Here is a 21,939-nt window from a genome sequence, read left to right as displayed (position 1 = left end):
GTGTGGGTGTGGGTGTGGGTGGGTGTGGGTGTGGGTGTGGGTGGGTGTGGGTCTGGTGGGTGTGGGTGGGTGTGGGGTGGGTGGGTGTGGGTCTGGGTGGGTGTGGGTGGGTGTGGGTGGTGGGTGTGGGTGTGGGTGTGGGTGTGGGTGGGTGTGGGTGTGGGTGGGTGGGTGTGGGTGTGGGTGTGGGGTGTGGGTGGGTGTGGGTGTGGTGGGTGTGGGTGGTGTGGGTGGTGTGGGTGGGTGTGGGTCTGGGTGGGTGTGGGTGGGTGTGGGTGTGGGTGTGGGTGGGTGTGGGTGTGGGTGTGGGTGGGTGTGGGTGGGTGTGGGTGTGGGTGGGTGTGGGTGGGTGTGGGTGGGTGTGGGTGTGGGTGTGGGTGGGTGTGGGTGTGGGTGGGTGTGGGTGGGGTGTGGGTGGGTGTGGGTGTGGGTGGGTGTGGGGGTGGGTGTGGGTGTGGGTGTGGGTGTGGGTGGGTGTGGGTGTGGGTGTGGGTGGGTGTGGGTGGGTGTGGGTGTGGGTGGGTGTGGGTGGGTGGGTGTGGGTGTGGGTGGGTGTGGGTGGGTGTGGGTGTGGGTGGGTCTGGGTGGGTGTGGGTGGTGTGTGTCTGGGTGGGTGTGGGTCTGGGTGGGTGTGGGTCTGGGTGGGTGTGGTGGGTGTGGGTGGGTGTGGGTCTGGGTGGGTGTGGGTGTGGGTGTGGGTGGGTGGGTGTGGGTGTGTCAGTGTGGGGGTGGGTCAGGGTGTGGGTCTGGGTGGGTGTGGGTGTGTCAGGGTGTGGGTGTGGGTGGGTCTGGGTGGGTGTGGGGTGTGTCAGTGTGGGGGTGGGTCAGGGTGTGGGTCTGGGTGGGGGTGGGTCAGGGTGTGGGTGTGTCAGTGTGGGGGTGGGTCAGGGTGTGGGTGGGTCAGGGTGTGGGTGGGTCAGGGTGTGGGTGTGTCAGTGTGGGGGGTGGGTCAGGGTGTGGGTCTGGGTGGGGGTGTGTCAGTGTGGGGGTGTGTCAGGGTGTGGGTGGGTCAGGGTGTGGGTGGGTCAGGGTGTGGGTGTGTCAGTGTGGGGGTGGGTCAGGGTGTGGGTCTGGGTGGGGGTGTGTCAGTGTGGGGGTGTGTCAGTGTGGGGGTGGGTCAGGGTGTGGGTCTGGGTGGGGGTGTGTCAGTGTGGGGGTGGGTCAGGGTGTGGGTGTGTCAGTGTGGGGGTGGGTCAGGGTGTGGGTCTGGGTGGGGGTGGGTCAGGGTGTGGGTGTGTCAGTGTGGGGGTGGGTCTGGGTGGGGGTGGGTCAGGGTGTGGGTCTGGGTGGGGGTGGGTCAGGGTGTGGGTCTGGGTGGGGGTGGGTCTGGGTGGGGGTGGGTCAGGGTGTGGGTCTGGGTGGGGGTGGGTCAGGGTGGGTGTGGGTGGGGGTGGGTCAGGGTGGGTCTGGGTGGGGGTGGGTCAGGGTGTGGGTCTGGGTGGGGGTGGGTCAGGGTGTGGGTCTGGGTGGGGGTGGGTCTGGGTGGGGGTGGGTCAGGGTGTGGGTCTGGGTGGGTGTGGGTGGGGGTGGGTCTGGGTGGGTGTGGGTGGGGGTGGGGGTGGGTCTGGGTGGGTGGGGGTGGGTCTGGGTGGGTGTGGGTGGGGGTGGGTCAGGGTGTGGGTCTGGGTGGGTGTGGGTGGGGGTGGATCAGGGTGTGGGTGTGGGTGGGTCAGGGTGTGGGTCTGGGTGGGTGTGGGTGGGTGTGGGTGGGTGTGGGTGGGTGTGGGTGGGTGTGGGTGTGGGTGGGTGTGGGTGTGGGTGGGTGTGGGTCTGGGTGGGTGTGGGTGTGGGTGTGGGTGGGTGTGGGTGGGTGTGGGTGTGGGGTGGGTGTGGGTGTGGGTGTGTGTGGGTGTGGGTGTGGGTGGGTGTGGTGTGGGTGTGGGTGGGTGTGGGTGTGGGTGTGTGTGGGTGGGTGTGGGTGTGGGTGGGTGTGGGTGTGGGTGGGTGTGGGTGTGGGTGTGGGTGTGGGTGGGTGTGGGTGTGGGTGTGGGTGGGTGTGGGTGTGGGTGTGGTGGGTGTGGGTGTGGGTGGGTGTGGGTGTGGGTGTGGGTGGGTGTGGGTCTGGGTGGGTGTGGGTGGGTGGGTGTGGGTGTGGGTGGGTGTGGTGGGTGTGGGTGTGGGTGTGGGTGTGGGTGTGGGTGGGTGTGGGTGGGTGTGGGTGTGGGTGTGGGTGTGGGTGGGTGTGGGTGGTGGGTGTGGGTCTGGGTGGGTGTGGGTGGGTGGGTGTGGGTCTGGGTGGGTGTGGGTGGGTGTGGGTGGGTGTGGGTGGGTGTGGGTGTGGGTGGGTGTGGGTGGGTGTGCGTGTGGGTGCTGGGGTGGTGTGGGTGTGGGTGGGTGTGGGTGTGGGTGGGTGTGGGTCTGGGTGGGTGTGGGTGGGTGGGTGTGGGTGTGGGTGGGTGTGGGTGGGTGTGGGTGTGGGTGTGGGTGTGGGGTGGGTGTGGGTGTGGGTGGGTGTGGGTGTGGGTGTGGGGTGTGGGTGGGTGTGGGTGGGTGTGGGTGTGGGTGGGTGTGGTGGGTGTGGGTCTGGGTGGGTGTGGGTGGGTGTGGGTGGGTGTGGGTGGGTGTGGGTGTGGGTGTGGGTGTGGGTGGGTGTGGGTGTGGTGTGGGTGGGTGTGGGGTGTGGGTGTGGGTGGTGTGGGTGTGGGTGTGGGTGGGTGTGGGTGGGTGTGGGTGTGGGTGGGTGTGGGTGGGTGTGGGTGTGGGTGGGTGTGGGTGTGGGTGGGTCTGGGTGGGTGTGTGGTGGGTGTGGTTGGTGTGGGTCTGGGTGGGTGCGGGTCTGGGTGGGTGTGGGTGGGTGTGGGTGGGTCTGGGTCTGGTGGGTGTGGGTGTGGGTGTGGGTGTGGGTGTGGGTGTGGGTGTGTCAGTGTGGGGTGGGTCAGGGTGTTGGTCTGGGTGGGTGTGGGTGTGTCAGGGTGTGGGTGTGGGTGGGTCTGGGTGGGTGTGGTGTGTCAGTGTGGGGGTGGGTCAGGGTGTGGGTCTGGGTGGGGGTGGTCAGGGTGTGGGTGTGTCAGTGTGGGGGTGGGTCAGGGTGTGGGTGTGTCAGTGTGGGGTGGGTCAGGGTGTGGGTGTGTCAGTGTGGGGGTGGGTCAGGGTGTGGGTGGGTCAGGGTGTGGGTGTGTCAGTGTGGGGGTGGGTCAGGGTGTGGTGGGTCAGGTGTGGGTGGGTCAGTGTGGGGGTGGGTCAGGGTGTGGGGTGGGTCAGGGTGTGGGTCTGGGTGTGGGTGTGTCAGTGTGGGGGTGTGTCAGTGTGGGGGTGGGTCAGGGTGTGGGTGGGTCAGGGTGTGGGTCTGGGTGGGGGTGTGTCAGTGTGGGGGTGGGTCAGGGTGTGGGTGGGTCAGGGTGTGGGGTGGGGTCAGGGTGTGGGTGGGTCAGGGTGTGGGTCAGGGTGTGGGTGTGTCAGTGTGGGGGTGGGTCAGGGTGTGGGTGGGTCAGGGTGTGGGTCTGGGTGGGGGTGTGTCAGTGTGGGGGTGGGTCAGGGTGTGGGTGGTCAGGGTGTGGGTCTGGGTGGGGGGTGTGTCAGTGTGGGGGTGTGTCAGTGTGGGGGTGGGTCAGGGTGTGGGTGGGTCAGGGTGTGGGTCTGGGTGGGGGTGTGTCAGTGTGGGGGTGTGTCAGTGTGGGGGGTTGGGTCAGGGTGTGGGTGGGTCAGGGTGTGTCAGTGTGGGTGTGGGGGTGGGTCAGGGTGTGGTGTGGGTGTGTCAGGGTGTGGGTGGCTCTGGGTGTGGGTGTGTCAGGGTGTGGGTGTGTCAGTGTGTGGGTGGGTCTGGGTGTGGGTGGGTCAGGGTGTGTCAGTGTGGGTGTGGGGGTGGGTCAGGGTGTGGGTGTGGGTGTGTCAGGGTGTGGGTGGGTCTGGGTGTGGGTGTGTCAGGGTGTGGGTGTGTCAGTGTGGGGGTGGGTCAGGGTGTGGGTGGGTCAGGGTGTGTCAGTGTGGGTGTGGGGGTGGGTCAGGGTGTGGGTCTGGGTGGGTGTGGGTGTGGGTGTGTCAGGGTGTGGGTGTGTCAGGGTGTGGGTGTGTCAGGTGTGGGTCTGGGTGGGTGTGTCAGGGTGTGGGTGGGTCTGGGTGTGGGTGTGGTCAGGGTGGGGGTGTGTCAGTGTGGGGGTGGGTCAGGGTGTGGGTCTGGGTGGGGGTGTGTCAGTGTGGGGGGTGGGTCAGGGTGTGGGTGGGTCAGGGTGTGGGTCTGGGTGGGGGTGTGTCAGTGTGGGGGTGGGTCAGGGTGTGGGTGGGTCAGGGTGTGGGTCTGGGTGGGGGTGTGTCAGTGTGTGGGTGGGTGTGGGTGTGGGTGGGTGTGGGTGTGGGTGTGTCAGGGTGTGGGTTTGTCAGGGTGGGGTGTGTCAGTGTGGGTGTGGGTGGGTGTGTGGGGTGGGTGTGGTCTGGGTGGGTGTGGGTGGGTGTGGGTGGGTGTGGGTGTGGGTGTGGGTGGGTGTGGGTGTGGGTGGGTCAGGGTGTGGGTGGGTCAGGGTGTGGGTGGGTCAGGGTGTGGGTCTGGGTGGGGGTGTGTCAGTGTGGGGGTGGGTCAGGGTCTGGGTGGGGGTGTGTCAGTGTGGGGGTGGGTCAGGGTCTGGGTGGGGGTGTGTCAGTGTGGGGGTGGGTCAGGGTCTGGGTGGGGGTGTGTCAGTGTGGGGGTGGGTCAGGGTGTGGGTGGGTCAGGGTGTGTCAGTGTGGGGGTGGGTCAGGGTCTAGGGTGGGGGTGTGTCAGTGTGGGGTGGGTCAGGGTGTGGGTGGGTCAGGGTGTGTCAGTGTGTGGGTGGGTCAGGGTGGGTCTGGGTGTGGGTGTGTCAGTGTGTGGGTGGGTCAGGGTGTGGGTGTGTCAGGTGTGTGTCAGTGTGGGGGGTGGGGGTGGTCTAGGTGGAGCCCTGTGTTGCTGACCGGCCTGTGCTGGGACCCCAGGCTGAAGGAGCTGTGTGTGAAGCTGATGTTCCTGCACCCCGTGGACTACGGCCGCAAGGCTGAGGAGCTGCTGTGGAGGAAGGTTTACTACGAGGTCATCCAGCTGGTCAAAACCAACAAGAAGGTAGCGCCCGCATCACTGGGGGAGGGGGGAGGGAGGAGGGAGGATGAGGTTATGGGAGAGAGTTGGGGAGAGGGTGGAAAGAGGAGCAGCGTGTGGCAAATGATTGAATCCTTGCACTTTGGATGGAGTGGGGGGGAGGAGTAGGAGGGAGGGGGGCAGAGGGGGAGGGGGGAGTGGGGAATTGAGGCAGATGGGGGAGTGTGGGAGGGAGGGAGGGAGGGGGGCAGAGTGGGAGTGGGGTGGGGAGTTGGCTGCAGCTAATGATTGATTCCTTGCCCTCTGGGGCAAGTTAGCCCCGTTAGTTGGAGCGTGGTGCTGATAACGCCAAGGTCATGGGTTCGGTTCCCGTACGGGTCACTGCTTTACTCTTGATTACTCAGGACATGAAAGGTGACGGAAGGCAGGAGAATGGGGTCAAGAGGGAAAGGTAGACCGGCGTCTGTTTGTCCCGAGCCTGTGCTGCTGATCCCAGGCCAATGCCCTCCCTACCCCCTCCCTCCCTCCCTCCTACCCCCTCCCTCCCTCCCTCCCCCCCTACCCCCTCCCTCCCTCCCTCCCTCCCTCCCTCCCTCCTACCCCCTCCCTCCCTCCCTCCTACCCCCTCCCTCCCTCCCTCCCCCCTACCCCCCTCCCCCCTCCCTCCCTCCCTCCCCCCTACCCCCTCCCTCCCTCCCCCTACCCCCCTCCCTCCCTCCCTCCCTCCTACCCCCTCCCCCCTACCCCCTCCCTCCCTCCCTCCTATCCCCTCCCTCCCTCCCTCCTACCCCCTCCCTCCCTCCCTCCCCCCCTACCCCCTCCCTCCCTCCCTCCCTCCCTCCCACCTTCTCTCCACAGATGCTGCCTGACCCGCTGAGTTACTCCAGCTCTTTGTGTCTATCTTCGGTATAAGGCAGCATCTGCAGTTCCCCCTTGCACACCTCTCCCTCCCTGGTGTGCACTGGCACTGAGACTGGGAATGCCAGGTGGACCATTGCATGACATGCTCTTCCTTCCACCTGTGAATCTGAAGGGGTTCTCTTTCTCTTGCTTGTGTAGGTCGGAGGAAACTGATGACTGCTTCTGGCAAGGAAATGGAATGGGCTCAGATGGCTTGTCACAGGAGCCTGATGTACCTGGGAGACCTGGGTAAGTATCGGCACGGGGGGAACGAACGGGACCACAGGCTTGCTGACGGATTCCTCCTCCCTCCCTGGCACTGGGATCAGGTCCAGAGAAGGTTCACCAGAACCATCTCCGCCCTTGTGCTCTATCTGATTTGAGGAAGGACATCCTTGTAATTGAGGCAGTGCAGCGTAGGTTCACGAGATTGATCCTTGGAATGGTGGAACTTTCATATGAGGAACGATTGAAAAGACTAGGCTTGTATTCACTGGAGTTTAGAAGGATGAGAGGGGATCTTATAGAGACGTATAAAATTATAAAAGGACTGGACAAGCTGGATGCAGGAAAAATGTTCCCAATGTTGGGCGAGTCCAGAACCAGGGGCCACAGTCTTAGAATAAAGGGGAGGCCATTTAAAACTGAGGTGAGAAGGAATTTTGTCACCCAGAGAGTTGTGAATGTGCGGACAGAGGGGAGCGGAGGCCAAATCACTGGATGGATTTAAGAGAGCGTTAGATAGAGCTCTCGGGGCTAGCGGAATCAAGGGATATGGGGAGAAGGCAGGCACGGGTTACTGATTGTGGATGATCAGCCGTGATCACAATGAGGAGGTGCTGGCTCAAAGGGCCGAATGGCCTCCTCCTGCACTATTTTCTATGTTTCTATCTGACGCTGGTCAGGCCGCATTCGCAATATTGAGAACAATTTTGGGCTCCGTATCTGAGGAAGGATGTGCCGGCTCTGGAGAGGGTCCAGAGGAGGTTTATGAGAATGATCTCAGGAATGAGTGGGTTAACCTATGATGAGCGTTTGACAGCACTGGGCCTGTACTCGCTGGAGTTTAGAAGGATGAGGGTGGACTTCATTGAAACTTACTGAATAGTGAGTGGCCTGGATAGAGTGGATGTGGAGAGGATGTTTCCACTAGTGGGAGAGTCTAGGACCAGAGGGCACAGCCTCAGAATTAAAGGACGTTCTTTTAGGAAGGAGATGAGGAGGAATTTCTTTAGTCAGAGGATGGTGAATATGTGGAATTCTTTGCTACAGACGGCTGTGGAGGCCAAGTCAATAGATATTTCTAAAGTGGAGATTGACAAGTTCTTGATTAGAATGGGTCGACTGGGCTAATATTCCCTGGAATTTAGAAGGATGGGAGGGGATCTTATAGAAACATATAAAATTCTTAATGGATTGGACAGGCTAGATGCACGAAAAATGTTCCCGATATTGGGGGAGTCCAGAACCAGGGGTCACAGTTTAAGAATAAGGGGTCGGCCATTTAGGACTGAGATGTGGAAAAACGTTTTCACCCCGAGAGTTGTGATTCTGTGGAACTCTCTGCCACAGAGGGCAGTGGAGGCCAATTTACTGGATGTATTCAAGAAAGAGTTGGATAGATAGAGCTCTAGGGGCTAGTGGAATCAAGGGATACGGGGAGAAGGCAGGAACGGGGTACTAATTGTGGATGATCAACCATGATCATATTGAATGGTGGTGCTGGCTCGAAGGGCTGAATGGCCACCTCCTGCACCTATTCTCTATGTTTGTTGAGCCTCAGCACTGTGGTCAAGGTGGTCTTTGCATTAGACCGTGTCCTCGTATATCCCTGTTCCGTTTGCCAACACGCCGCTGTAGTGGCAGATTCCGCTGCTCAGTCCCGGCCACTCCGTCACTCTGCACCATCATTCTGCACTGCCCTCCGTCACTCCGCACTCTTAGCACTGCCACTCCGTCACTCCGCACGTTCACTCCGCACCGTCACTCCCGTCCTGTCTTCCAGCACGATACCAGAACGAGTTGTCGGGGGTGGACGGTGAGCAGCTGGCCGAGAGTTTCTACCACCAGTCGCTGTTGGTGGCTCCTCATGTGGGTGAGTGCAGTGGGGCCCTCTGTACCAGCGCCGGTAAACCCCCCCCTAGTGGGGCCACTTAGTGCGGGGTCCCCCTGTAGCTGCTGGTGTAAACCCACCCCCTAGTGGGGCCACTCTGTGCGGGGTCCCCCTGTAGCTGCTGGGGTAAACCCCCCCCCCCCCCCGTGTGGGGCACCATGGGCAGGAGGGGACTGGGGGAGCTGGGGTAAACCCCCCCATGTGGGGCACCGTGGGCAGGAGGGGACTGGGGGAGCTGGGGTAAACCCCCCCATGTGGGGCACCGCGGGCAGGAGGGGACTGGGGGCAGCTGGAGCAGTGGGATGCAGCAGGAGAGGAGGATGTGGTGGTGTAGGTTTGGACAAGGGAGCAGTATTTTGCTTGCAGCAGAGGTTTGTGTGTAATACACAGAAGACACAAGCAAGACGATGCCCTGACATGGCTCTCTGTAACGGTGGCACAGCAGTAGAGCTGTTGCCTCACAGCGCCAGAGACCTGGGTTTGACCCTGACTACGGGTGCTGTCTGTACGGAGTTTGTACGTTCTCCCCGTGACCTGCGTTGGTTTTCTCCGAGATCTCCGGTTTCCTCCTGCACTCCAAAGACGTGCAGGTTTGTAGCTTAATTGGTTTGGTATAAATGTAAATTGTCCCTAGTGTGTGTAGGATAGTGTGAGTGTGCGGGGATCGCTGGTCGGCACCGACTCGATGGGCCGAAGGGCCTGTTTCCACGCTGTATTTCTAAACTAAAGTGAACAGTAAACCTGAGGAGAAGAGGGCGTTGGTGTTGATCAAAGTGACTGTCTTGATGAGCTGTTGTTGGGTTTGTGTTGCCTGTACATGATCCTGTCTCTTCAGTCATGCCCTTCAACCAGCTCGGGACCCTGGCTGGCAGCAAGTATTACAACATGGAGGCCACCTACTACTACCTCAGATGGTAAGTGCCACTCAGAGTTCAGCGTTCTGTTGGCCTCTGGTGCTGTCACAGAGCGGTATAGCACGGAAACAGGCCCTTCGGCCCAACCTGCCCACACCGGCCAACATGTCCCAGCTACACTAGTCCCCCCTGCCTGCGTTTGGCCCATCTCCCTCCAAACCTGTCCTATCCATGTACCTGTCTAACTGTTTCTTAAACAATGGTATAGTCCCAGCCTCAACTACCCCCTCTAGCATCTCGTTCCATACACCCACAACCCTCTGTGTGAAAAAGTTACCCCTCAGATTCCTATCAAATCTTTTCTCCCTCACCTTAAACCCATGTCCTCTGGTCCTCGATTCCCCTACTCTGGGCAAGAGATTCTACCCGATCTATTCCTCTCATGATTTTATACACCTCTATAAGATCACCCCTCATCCTCCTGCACTCGAAGGAATAGAGACCCAGCCTGTTCAACCTCTCCCTGTAGCTCACATCCTCTAGTCCTGACAACATCCAGTCTGCTCTCTGAATCATTCAAATACTGTGTGTGGGGTAAATGATGTGTGGGGGAACCTGTGGGACCGGCCACAGTTTGTAAAGTAGAGGGTTGTTGAAGGGTGCAGCTGCTACACAACTTGCGACGGTGCAGGAGGTGCATGCAACCTCTCCAGGGTCCCCCGTCTCCAGGGGCCGTGTGTCCAGGGGCCGCGTGTCCAGGGGCCGCGGCTCCAGGGGCCGCGTGTCCAGGGTCCCCCGTCTCCAGGGGCCGCGTGTCCAGGGGCCGCGTGTCCAGGGGCCGCGGCTCCAGGGGCCGCGTGTCCAGGGTCCCCCGTCTCCAGGGGCCGCGTGTCCAGGGTCCCTCGTCTCCAGGGGCCGCGTGTCCAGGGGCCGTGTGTCCAGGGTCCCTCGTCTCCAGGGGCCGCCTGTCCAGGGGCCGCGTGTCCAGGGTCCCCCGTCTCCAGGGTCCCCCATCTCCAGGGTCCCCCGTGTCCAGGGTCCCCCGTGTCCAGGGGCCGCGTGTCCAGGGTCCCCCGTGTCCTGGGTCCCCCGTCTCCAGGGTCCCCCGTGTCCAGGGGCCGCGTGTCCAGGGTCCCCCGTGTCCAGGGTCCCCCGTGTCCAGGGTCCCCCGTCTCCAGGGGCCGCGTGTCCAGGGTCCCCCGTCTCCAGGGGCCGCGTGTCCAGGGTCCCCCGTCTCCAGGGTCCCTCGTGTCCAGGGTCCCCCGTCTCCAGGGGCCGCGTGTCCAGGGTCCCCCGTCTCCAGGGGCTGCGTGTCCAGGGTCCCCCGTGTCCAGGGGCCGCGTGTCCAGGGTCCCCCGTGTCCAGGGGCCGCGTCTCCAGGGTCTCCCGTGTCCAGGGGCCGCGTGTCCAGGGTCCCCCGTGTCCAGGGTCCCCCGTGTCCAGGGGCCGCGTGTCCAGGGTCCCCCGTGTCCAGGGTCCCCCGTCTCCAGGGGCCGCGTGTCCAGGGTCCCCCGTCTCCAGGGTCCCCCGTCTCCAGGGTCCCCCGTCTCCAGGGTTCCCCGTGTCCAGGGGCCGCATCTCCAGGGGCCGCGTGTCCAGGGTCCCCCGTCTCCAGGGTTCCCCGTCTCCAGGGTTCCCCGTGTCCAGGGGCCGCATCTCCAGGGGCCGCGTGTCCAGGGTCCCCCGTCTCCAGGGCCCCCCGTCTCCAGGGTGCCCCGTGTCCAGGGTGCCCCGTCTCCAGGGTGCCCCATGTCCAGGGGCCGCATCTCCAGGGTCCCCCGTGTCCAGGGGCCCAATCTCCAGAGGACGCATCTCCAGGGGCCCTGAGAGTGAGGGAGCTGGGTGCTATCGGGGTGGGGAGAGGGAGCGTCACTGTTGTCCGTTGCCAGCATCCACTCTGAAATGCCTTTTGAAGGGGCTTACGGCAACCTGACGCGACTGTTTGACAAGGCGGCCAAGGCCTACCACCAGATCCGCAGAACAGACACCAAGAAACTCTCAGTGAGCAGGCAAAGGTGAGCCGGTCTAACATGTCCGCACAGCAGCGGCAGAGTTGCTGCCTCCAACATTGTCCGCACTAGATGGCACAGTAGCTCAGCGGTAAAGTTGCTGCTGCCAACATTGTCCGCACTGCAGCAGTAAAGTTGCTGCTGCCAACATGTCCGCACGGGGTGGCACAGCGGTAAAGTTGTTGCTGCCAACAGCCGCACGGTGGCACAGCGGTAAAGTTGCTGCTGCCAACATTGTCCTCACTGGGTGGCACAGCGGTAAAGTTGCTGCTGCGAACATGTCCGCACTGGGTGGCACAGCGGTAAAGTTGCTGCTGCCAACATTGTCCTCACTGGGTGGCACAGCGGTAAAGTTGCTGCTGCCAACATGTCCGCACTGGGTGGCACGGCGGTAAAGTTGCTGCTGCCTCCAACATTGTCCTCAATGCGACCGCACACAGGTAGAGTTGCCTCATAACGCCACAGACCCGGGTTCCATGACGACCGGTGCCATCTGTATGGCGTTTGTACGTTCTCCCTCCTTCCCTCCCTCCCTCTCTCCCTCCCTCCCTGTGCGGTCGTGTTGTGTTGCTGTAACCTTCACCTGTGCTTTTATTTGTCAGGTCGAGAGACATCAAGCGTTTGTTGGTGAGTTTCATGTACCTGCAGAGCCTCCTGCAACCCAAGAACAGGTGAGCATCCCGTGCCAGGGTTCAATCTTTACCGATCGGTTGGTGTGCGTGTCGCCTTGTCTGGGGTTCCTGCAGCCCATGCCAGGGTTCGATCCTTACTCAGTGTGTGTCAGGCAGCCGGGGGTTGCTGCTTTGTGTGAGGCTTCGATCCTTACCCGGTCTGGGGCTGATCTTTACCCTGTCTGGGTTTGATCTTTACCCAGTGTGTATCAGGCAGCTTGGCCTTGCTGCTTTGTGTGAGGGTGGGGTGGTGCTGCCAGGCACCTGGTGGGAGATCGCAGACCGGTTTTGTGCTGTCTCTCCACCCACAAAGGAGAGTAACGTGAGCCGGTGCTGTCTGCAGTTTCTGCCACAACAGGGAGTGTTCCAGGCCGCATTGTTGCAGGTTTACAGGGGAGGATCACGGCATCTTGGTCCACAACACAGACAGTGCACATTCCATCCAGCAACCTGCAGGAAGGATACAACTGTCTTGCCCAGAGTAGGGGAATCGAGGAGCAGAGGGCCGCAAGATGGCGGCGCGCACGCACGCACGCAGCGGCTCACAGCTCTCCCTTTCGGTGCGTTTTATGTGTGTTATCTGTGTTATGTCTGTTAGTCAATTTTAGTCATGAAAATCAGGAAAATCAGGCAAATCCTACCTACAACCGAAAGGATCTTCTGATCATAGGATTCCAGTGCAATCGGGACCTTGTGCGCGAATTTCCACACCCGCGAAATATACCGGAAGAGATAGCCAGGACACCGGGCGCTCCGTGGATAGTTGTCGGCGTGAACAGGCGTCGCAGGCGGAGGAGAAACAGGAAGCAAAAGCGTGGATGCCGGTCCGGTATACTTGCCAAGCTAAAGAGACAGCCACACAAACCACCGCTACCCAGCATGTTTCTCACCAACGCCAGATCCATCATCAACAAAATGACGAACTAAAACTACAGATATCAGCAAACAAACTCGTGGAGGACTGTTGCATTCTCTTAGTAACAGAGACATGGCTTCATCCACTTATCCCAGACGGAGCCATTGAGCTAGCCGGGCGTACAGCGTTTCGTTGGGACAGAAACATCGACTCCGGTAAGAGCAAGGGGGGGGGGGTTATGCATTTACGTGCACAACAGCTGGTGCACTAATATCCAAATCATAGATAGCCACTGTTCTCCTGATCTGGAGTCCCTAACAGTTAAATGCAGGCCTTTTTACCTTCCTCGCGAATTTACAGGGGTTATAGTAACAGCAGTCTACATCCCACCGAATGCTAACGCTAGCACAGCTTTAGGCTACCTGCTCGGTGCAATAAACTCACAACAGAGCACATATCCAGAAGCAGCCCACATCATAGCCGGGGACTTCAACCATGCAGACCTAAAGTCAGTTCTCCCGAAACTTGAACAACACATAAGATGTGCTACCAGGGGGAAAAACACACTAGACAAGGTTTACTCAAATATTAAGAAGGGTTTCAGGTCAGCACCACTACCACACCTGGGGCAGTCAGATCACCTGTCCATATTCCTAACTCCAGCATACACCCCACTCAGGAGGAAAGCTCCAGTCACCATAAAGACTGTTAAGACATGGCCTGAAGGAGTTTCCTCGCAGCTGCAGGATTGCTTCGAAAGGACCAACTGGGATATTTTTGAGGATCAGGACTTGGAGGAGTATACATCAACTGTACTTTGCTACATCCAAAACTGTGTTGACAATGTCACCGTCGACAAACGCATCCGGTTGTATCCCAATCAGAAACCCTGGATGACAAAGGAAGTCAGGTCTCTCCTCAAGGACCGTAACACCGCCTTCAGGTCTAGTGATAGAGCTCTATACAGTGCTGCTAGAACCAACCTGAAGAGAGGCATCAAGGATGCCAAAGCGTCCTACAAGAGGAAGATTGAGGACCACTTTACCAACAATGACCCACGGCGGGTATGGCAAGGCATCCAGCACATCACCAACTACAAGACCAGCAACCGCACGACTGCCGACGGCGACGCCTCGCTGGCAGAGGAACTTAACTGTTTCTTTGCTCGTTTCGAGGTGAAAGCTACAGTGGCAGACATAACACCCTCTCCAGCACCTGACAGCAACACCTTCACTGTGCAGGAGTATGATGTTAAGCGCGTGCTCAGAGCAGTGAATCCCAGGAAAGCTGCAGGCCCCGATGGTGTGACGGGCAGAGTGCTGAGGGAATGTGCAGACCAATTATCTGAGGTCTTCACAAAAATCTTCAACCTGTCCCTTTTAAAATCCACCATCCCTCCCTGCCTGAAGTCCGCCATAATCATCCCATTGCCGAAAAAGTCTGTCATCAGCGGCCTTAACGACTACCGTCCGGTAGCACTCACACCGGTCATCACAAAGTGCTTCGAGAGACTGGTCCTGCAGCACATCAAAGCCAGCCTCCCACCCACCTTCGACCCACACCAGTTTGCCTACAGAGCAAATAGGTCTACAGGGGATGCCATCGACACTGCTCTTCACACTGCACTGACCCACCTTGAACACCAGGGGAGCTATGTGAGGATGCTCTTCCTCGACTTCAGCTCTGCCTTTAACACGGTCATCCCGAGCAGACTGGTCACCAAACTTTCCGACCTTGGATTTTCCCAAACCATCTGCAAATGGATCAAGGACTTCCTGACCAACCGCCCCCAGACCGTCAAAATAGGCCCTCACCTCTCCTCCACCATTACACTGAGCACCGGCTCACCACAGGGCTGTGTGTTGAGCCCCATCCTTTACTCCCTCTACACTCACGACTGCGCCCCCACCCATCCCACCAACACCATCATCAAGTTCGCGGATGACACGACTGTGGTTGGACTCATCTCAGAAGGAGATGAGACAGCCTATAGGGATGAAATCCAAAGGCTGGCAGCATGGTGTTCAGTGAACAATCTGGTCCTGAACTCCTCCAAAACAAAGGAACTTATAATTGACTTTAGAAAAACCAGTGTAGATTACGACCCACTCTACATCAATGGGGTCTGTGTGGAAAGGGTACCAGCTTTCAGGTTCCTGGGTACGCACATCGCAGAGGATCTCACCTGGTCTACCAACACCATCACCACAGTAAAGAAGGCACAGCAGAGACTCCACTTCCTGAGGATCCTCAGGAAAACCAACCTGCAGGAGAAGCTCATGTTATCCTTCTATCGCTGCTCCATCGAGAGTGTGCTGGCATACTGTATAACCACATGGTATGCCAGCTGCTCAGAAAAGGACAGGAAGGCCCTTCAGAGGGTCATCACGACGGCCCAGAAGATCATCGGCTGCTCACTGCCCTCCCTGGAGCACCTGTTCAGCCTACGCTGCCTCAGTAGAGCAGGCAAAATAATAAAAGATCCATCCCACCCCGGCCACCGTCTGTTTGTTCATCTGCCCTCTGGTCGACGTTTCAGGTCGATCAAATCCCGAACAAACAGACTTAAGAACAGTTTTTACCCCAGGGCCATACGAGAACTGAACACTACCTTTGCACTAGGCAACACCGTTAAAAAATCTTGTACTTAATATAATTGTATTTAATTGTATTTATGTATTTATTTGTTTTTGCATTTATTGCATATATGTTTGTACGCACCGTCAGGATTGGCTATTTTTTAATTTCGTTGTACTCGTTGCAATGACAATAAATGAATATTATTATTATTATTATTATTATTATTATACGTTCAAGGTGAAGGGGAAAGATTTAATAGGAATCTGAGGGGTAACTTTCCCACACAGAGGGTGGTGGGTGTATGGAACAAGCTGCTGGAGGAGGTAGTTGATGCTGGGACTATCCCAACGTTCAAGAAACAGTTAGACGGGTACATGGATAGGACAGGTTTGGAGGGATATGGACCAAACGTGAGGCAGGTGGGACTAGTGTTGATGGGGCATGTTGGCCGGTGTGGGCAAGTTGGGCCGAAGGGCCTGTTTCCACACTGTATCACTCTCTGACTAAGATTCTAACTGCTGGTGAATTACGATAGGATTCGATACAGTCTCAGTCTCAGCCACGACAGAAGGGGAAGGAGTTGTGCGGTTCGATAGCCACAGGGAACAAGGATCTCCTGTGGCGTTCTGTGCTGCATCTTGGTGGGAGCCAGCGCTGCCGTCACAGCTGCGGCTTGCCTGCAGTCCGTCTGTCTGTCTTTTGTGTTTTTTGTTGTTTTTGTATGAATTTGTATGAATTGTAGTTTTAATATGGTGTAGTGTTTGTATGTTATGTGGGGGGGAGGGGGTGGGGGGGGAGGGGGTGGGAGGGAACGGGAACTATAAAAAATTCTCTCTCCCGAACGGAGACACGAACTTTGTTTCTGTGTCGTGTCTCCGTTCCCAATGCGGCCTACCACCGGCCATGCACCTGGGACCACCTGGGGCCCACCTACCACCGGCCATGCACCTGGGACCACCTGGGGCCCACCTACCACCGGCCATGCACCTGGGACCGGCGGGCTCCACCTACCACCGGCCATGCACCTGGGACCGGCGGGCTCCACCTACCACCGGCCATGCACCTGGGACCGGCGGGCTCCACCTACCACCGGCCATGCACCTGGGACCGGCGGGCTCCACCTACCACCGGCCATGCACCTGGGACCACCTGGGGCCCACCTACCACCGGCCATGCACCTGGGACCGGCGGGCTCCACCTACCACCGGCCATGCACCTGGGACCACCTGGGGCCCACCTACCACCGGCCATGCACCTGGGACCACCTGGGGCCCACCTACCACCGGCCATGCACCTGGGACCGGCGGGCTCCACCTACCACCGGCCATGCACCTGGGACCGGCGGGCTCCACCTACCACCGGCCATGCACCTGGGACCACCTGGGGCCCACCTACCACCGGCCATGCACCTGGGACCACCTGGGGCCCCACCACTACCACCGGCCATGCACCTGGGACCGGCGGGCTCCACCTACCACCGGCCATGCACCTGGGACCGGCGGGCTCCACCTACCACCGGCCATGCACCTGGGACCGGCGGGCTCCACCTACCACCGGCCATGCACCTGGGACCGGCGGGCTCCACCTACCACCGGCCATGCACCTGGGACCACCTGGGGCCCACCTACCACCGGCCATGCACCTGGGACCACCTGGGGCCCACCTACCACCGGCCATGCACCTGGGACCGGCGGGCTCCACCTACCACCGGCCATGCACCTGGGACCGGCGGGCTCCACCTACCACCGGCCATGCACCTGGGACCACCTGGGGCCCACCTACCACCGGCCATGCACCTGGGACCGGCGGGCTCCACCTACCACCGGCCATGCACCTGGGACCGGCGGGCTCCACCTACCACCGGCCATGCACCTGGGACCGGCGGGCTCCACCTACCACCGGCCATGCACCTGGGACCGGCGGGCTCCACCTACCACCGGCCATGCACCTGGGACCGGCGGGCTCCACCTACCACCGGCCATGCACCTGGGACCGGCGGGCTCCACCTACCACCGGCCATGCACCTGGGACCGGCGGGCTCCACCTACCACCGGCCATGCACCTGGGACCGGCGGGCTCCACCTACCACCGGCCATGCACCTGGGACCGGCGGGCTCCACCTACCACCGGCCATGCACCTGGGACCACCTGGGGCCCACCTACCACCGGCCATGCACCTGGGACCGGCGGGCTCCACCTACCACCGGCCATGCACCTGGGACCGGCGGGCTCCACCTACCACCGGCCATGCACCTGGGACCGGCGGGCTCCACCTACCACCGGCCATGCACCTGGGACGGCGGGCACCACCTACCACCGGCCATGCACCTGGGACAACCTGGGGCCCCACCTACCACCGGCCATGCACCTGGGACCGGCGGGCCTCCACCTACCACCGGCCATGCACCTGGGACCACCTGGGGCCCACCTACCACGGCCATGCACCTGGGACCGGCGGGCTCCACCTACCACCGGCCATGCACCTGGGACCACCTGGGGCCCACCTACCACCGGCCATGCACCTGGGACCGGCGGGCTCCACCTACCACCAGCCATGCACCTGGGACCGGCGGGCTCCACCTACCACCGGCCATGCACCTGGGACCACCTGGGGCCCACCTACCACCGGCCATGCACCTGGGACCACCTGGGGGCCCACCTACCACCGGCCATGCACCTGGGACCGGCGGGCTCCACCTACCACCGGCCATGCACCTGGGACCGGCGGGCTCCACCTACCACCGGCCATGCACCTGGGACCGGCGGGCTCCACCTACCACCGGCCATGCACCTGGGACCGGCGGGCTCCACCTACCACCGGCCATGCACCTGGGACCGGCGGGCTCCACCTACCACCGGCCATGCACCTGGGACCGGCGGGTTCCACCTACCACCGGCCATGCACCTGGGACCGGCGGGCTCCACCTACCACCGGCCATGCACCTGGGACCGGCGGGCTCCACCTACCACCGGCCAGCACCTGGGACCACCTGGGGCCCACAGCCCGGACTCACCACCTGCGACGCTGGCGGATGCTGCGGGAGCGGCTGCGACAAGTCTCCGGAGGCTCCGGCGCGGGCTGCGTGGATGTCGGAAGCCCGCAGGCCCCTGGGTGGGGGCCGACATCGGAGCACCGGCAGTGGCAGAGGCAGCGTGTTCGCCCGCCCCAAATCGCGGGGCTTGGGTCGGCCCGCCGTAGACCTTTCACCGTCCGGCGTGGCCTGGAGTAGTCCGTGGACCTTTCACCGCCCAGCGGGCGCTCCAATGTCGGGAGCCCCGACGTGGCAAGTTCAACAGCCTAACCGCGGGAGAAGACGGCAGGGGAAGAGAAAAGACATTGTGGCCTTCCATCACAGTGAGGAGGGACTGGAGGAAACTCACTGTGATGGATGTTTCTTTTGTTTGGTGTTAGTGTATGATTGTATTTGTTATTGCATTTTTATTGATTATTCTTATTGGTCTTAGTGTTTCAACTGTGGGTAATGTTTCATTTCACTACACATCTATGTGTCTGTGACTAATAAACCACTATTGACTATTGACCAGTCTGTTGCTGAAGGTGACCTGGAGCTCACAGACTGCAGGGAATTTAAAAGGGTAGAGCTGCTGCCTCACAGCGCCAGAGACCTGGCATCCATCCTGACCACGGGTCCATACAGAGTTTGTACCTTCTCCCTGTGACCTGCGTGGGTTTTCTCCAAGATCTTCAGTTTCCTCCCACACTCCAAAGACGTGCAATTTTGGAAGTTAATTGTCATGTACAAATGTAAAACTGTCCCTAGTGTGTGTGAGGTAATGTCTCTGGCCGTTGTGGACTCGCTGGGCCGAAGGGTGTGTTTCCACACTGTATCTCTAAACTAACGTGAACTAAAAATAAATGTTTAGAGTCACAGACATCCAACAGGGAAACACGCCCTTTGTCCTACATCCCTCCAAACCTTTTCCATCCATGTGTTTGTCCAAGAGTATTTTAAATGTGGTAATTATACCTGTCTCAACGGCACGGTGGCGCAGCGGTAGAATTGCTGCCTCACAGCACCAGAGACCACGGGTGCTGTCTGTACGGAGTTTGAACGTTCTCCCCGTGACCTCTTGGGATTTCTCTGGGAGCACCAGCTTCCCCCCACACTCCATAGACGTACAGGCGTGTAATTTGCTTTCGTAAAAAGATTGTAAATTGTCCCTGGTTAGGATAGTGCTAGTGCACAGGATCGCTGGTCGGTGCGGACACGGTGGGCCGAAAGGCCTCTTTTCGTGCTGTATCTCTAAACGAAACCTCTGTCAGGTCATTCTGTGTAGGTACTACCCAGGCAGAGGAGGCTCTGCCCGAGCCCACTGCCTGCCCCTTTTCCGGGGTTACATCCGTGCCCGACTGTCCCTTGAGATGGAGCAGGCGCTGTGCACAGTGCCCTGGAGGGTTCTGGGACCGATCACTGTGGACTGTATCCTGGGTCAGGATTGTAATATCGTAGATAGACACGCAATGCCGGCGCAACTCAGCGGGACTGGAGAGACGGTATGGTTGACGTTTCGGGTCGAAACCCTCCTTCAGACCTGAAACATCACCCATTCCTTCTCTCCAGAGATGCTGCCTGTCCCACTGAGTTACTCCAGCACTCTGTGTCTATCTTTGGTGTAAACCAGCATCTACAGTTCCTTCCAGCACATTCTAACATGGTGGTGTGATGTTTAGTTGCAGGAATACTTGGCATTCTTTGTGTTGTGGTGAGGGGAGTTATTTTACTTGTGGTGTAAGTAATTGAACAAATGTAATTGTATAATAAAGGGAGGATGTTTCGCCACCTGTTGTGATTTGCTGATCTGGTGGGTCTGAATCTTCCCGCTGCTTCTCTCTCTCTCCAGCACGTCGGAGGTGGAGGTGACATCCATCTGCCAGTCTGTGCTGGAGGATTTCAACCTGTGCCTCTTCTACCTGCTGTCACCGGCCAGCCCGAGCGGCTGCAGTGAGGAGGAGGAGGAGGAGGAGGAGGAGGAGGAGGAGGAGGAGGACGAGCGAGGACACGGCTTCCTGCCCGACCTGCTGGTCTTCCACATGCTCCTCATCTGCCTCATGTGGGGTGGGTTGGGGTGAGCGAATGTGAGGGTGAGGGGGAGTGGGGGGTTGGGGTGAGTGAGTTTACCCGTTGTCGGGGGGGTTTGTGGATGGGGGTGGGGTGGGGTAGTGGGAGAGGGGGGTGTGGGGTGAGGTAGTTTTCCCCGTTGTCGGTGGGGGGGGGGTTGTTACCCGGGCGGGTCCCCACTGACCTCTCTACGCTGCAGGTATGAAGCAGTACAGCGCGGCCATCGCCTTCACACTGGCCTTCTTCTCCCACTTGGTCAATCACGTCAACATCCGCCTGCAGGCCGAGCTGGAGGAGGGAGAGAACAGCATGCCCACCCTGCACCCCAAACCCCAGGTACGAGCCCCCACCCTGACACCCTCCCCTCACCCCCACCCTGACCCCTTCACCCCCACCCTGCACCCCGAACCCCCAGGTACGAGCCCCCACCCAGCCCCCCCTCACATCCCCCCGCACCCCCCAAACCCCCCCCTATCACATCCCCTGACCCCCACTCCCACGCCTCCTCACACACCCCGAAACCCCCCTCTCCTCCAATCCCACCATCCTCCCATCCTTCTGCTGCCGATAAGCGACCCCGCCCCCCCAACCCCCACCCCACCCCCCCCCCAACCCTCACACCCAGGCCCTGCTCCGCATGGTGAGACCCCTCCCCACACATCCCCCCCTCCCCACACATCCCCCCTCCCCACACACCCCACTACCCGGACCCCCCTCCCCGACCAACACCCCCCCCCCCCGACCCACACTCACCAGCGTCACTGCCCCTGCGTCATTGCTGCCCCTGTGCTTTGCCCTAGGCTGAGGAAGAGGCTCGCAGGAACCGGCTGATGCGGGACATGGTGCAGCTTTGGCTGCAGGAGGGTGGGGGGGGTCACAGGGAGGGTGGGGGGTCACAGGAAGGTGGGGGTCACAGCGAGGGTGGGGGGGTCACAGGGAGGGTGGGGGGTCACAGCGAGGGTGGGGGGGGTCACAGGGAGGGTGGGGGGTCACAGGGAGGGTGGGGGGTCACAGCGAGGGTGGGGGGGGTCACAGGGAGGGTGGGGGGGTCACAGGGAGGGTGGGGGTTCACAGGGAGGGTGGGGGGTCACAGGGAGGGTGGGGGGGTCACAGGGAGGGTGGGGGTCACAGGGAGGGTGGGGGTTCACAGGGAGGGTGGGGGTTCACAGGGAGGGTGGGGGGGTCACAGGGAGGGTGGGGGGTCACAGGGAGGGTGGGGGTTCACAGGGAGGGTGGGGGGGGTCACAGGGAGGGTGGGGGGGTCACAGGGAGGGTGGGGGGGTCACAGGGAGGGTGATTCACCGGCACCGGGTGCAGGGAACACGTGTCCATGACACACAACACGGCAACTCCCACATGTAACACACGCCAGTCCCACACGCACCACACACCAGCCCCCACACGCACCACACACCAGCCCCCACACGCACCACATCCCAGCCCCCACACGTGGCACATGCCAGCTCCCACATGTGACATGATGTCCAGTGTAACACTGAGTGTGCGTGTGTAAACTGAGTTTGTGTGGAGTTTCTCTGTGGTGAGGTCTTGATAATTCAGATTGTGTTTTGTTTCCTTGCTGCCCTGTCTGTGGCCTGCAATTTCAACCCCCCTTGTCTCTCCCCACACCCCGTGTTCCCCCCTCCCCCCCCCGTGTTCCCCCCTCCCCCCCCCGTGTTCCCCCCTCCCCCCCCGTGTTCCCCCCTCCCCCCCCCCCCCGTGTTCCCCCCCTCCCCCCCCCCCGTGTTCCCCCCTCCCCCCCCCTCCCCCCCCGTGTTCCCCCCTCCCCCCCCCCCGTGTTCCCCCCTCCCCCCCCCTCCCCCCCGGGTTCCCCCCCCCGGGTTCCCCCACCCCCCCCCCCCCCGTGTTTCCCCCCCCCATGTTCCCCCCT

At 60.8% G+C, this 21,939-nt stretch overlaps 1 pseudogene; it reads left to right on the top strand.

Annotated features, from left to right (window-relative positions):
* Positions 1 to 20,853, top strand: part of LOC144590089 (nonsense-mediated mRNA decay factor SMG5-like) — a 28,746-nt pseudogene extending 7,893 nt beyond the window's left edge.
* Positions 20,854 to 21,939: the final 1,086 nt, after the last annotated feature.

Source organism: Rhinoraja longicauda, unplaced genomic scaffold (genome assembly GCF_053455715.1).
Source record: "Rhinoraja longicauda isolate Sanriku21f unplaced genomic scaffold, sRhiLon1.1 Scf000123, whole genome shotgun sequence".
Lineage (NCBI taxonomy): Eukaryota > Metazoa > Chordata > Chondrichthyes > Rajiformes > Arhynchobatidae > Rhinoraja > Rhinoraja longicauda.
The sequence above is the reverse complement of the archived record's forward strand: the minus strand, read 5'-3'. Positions and strand labels throughout refer to the sequence as shown.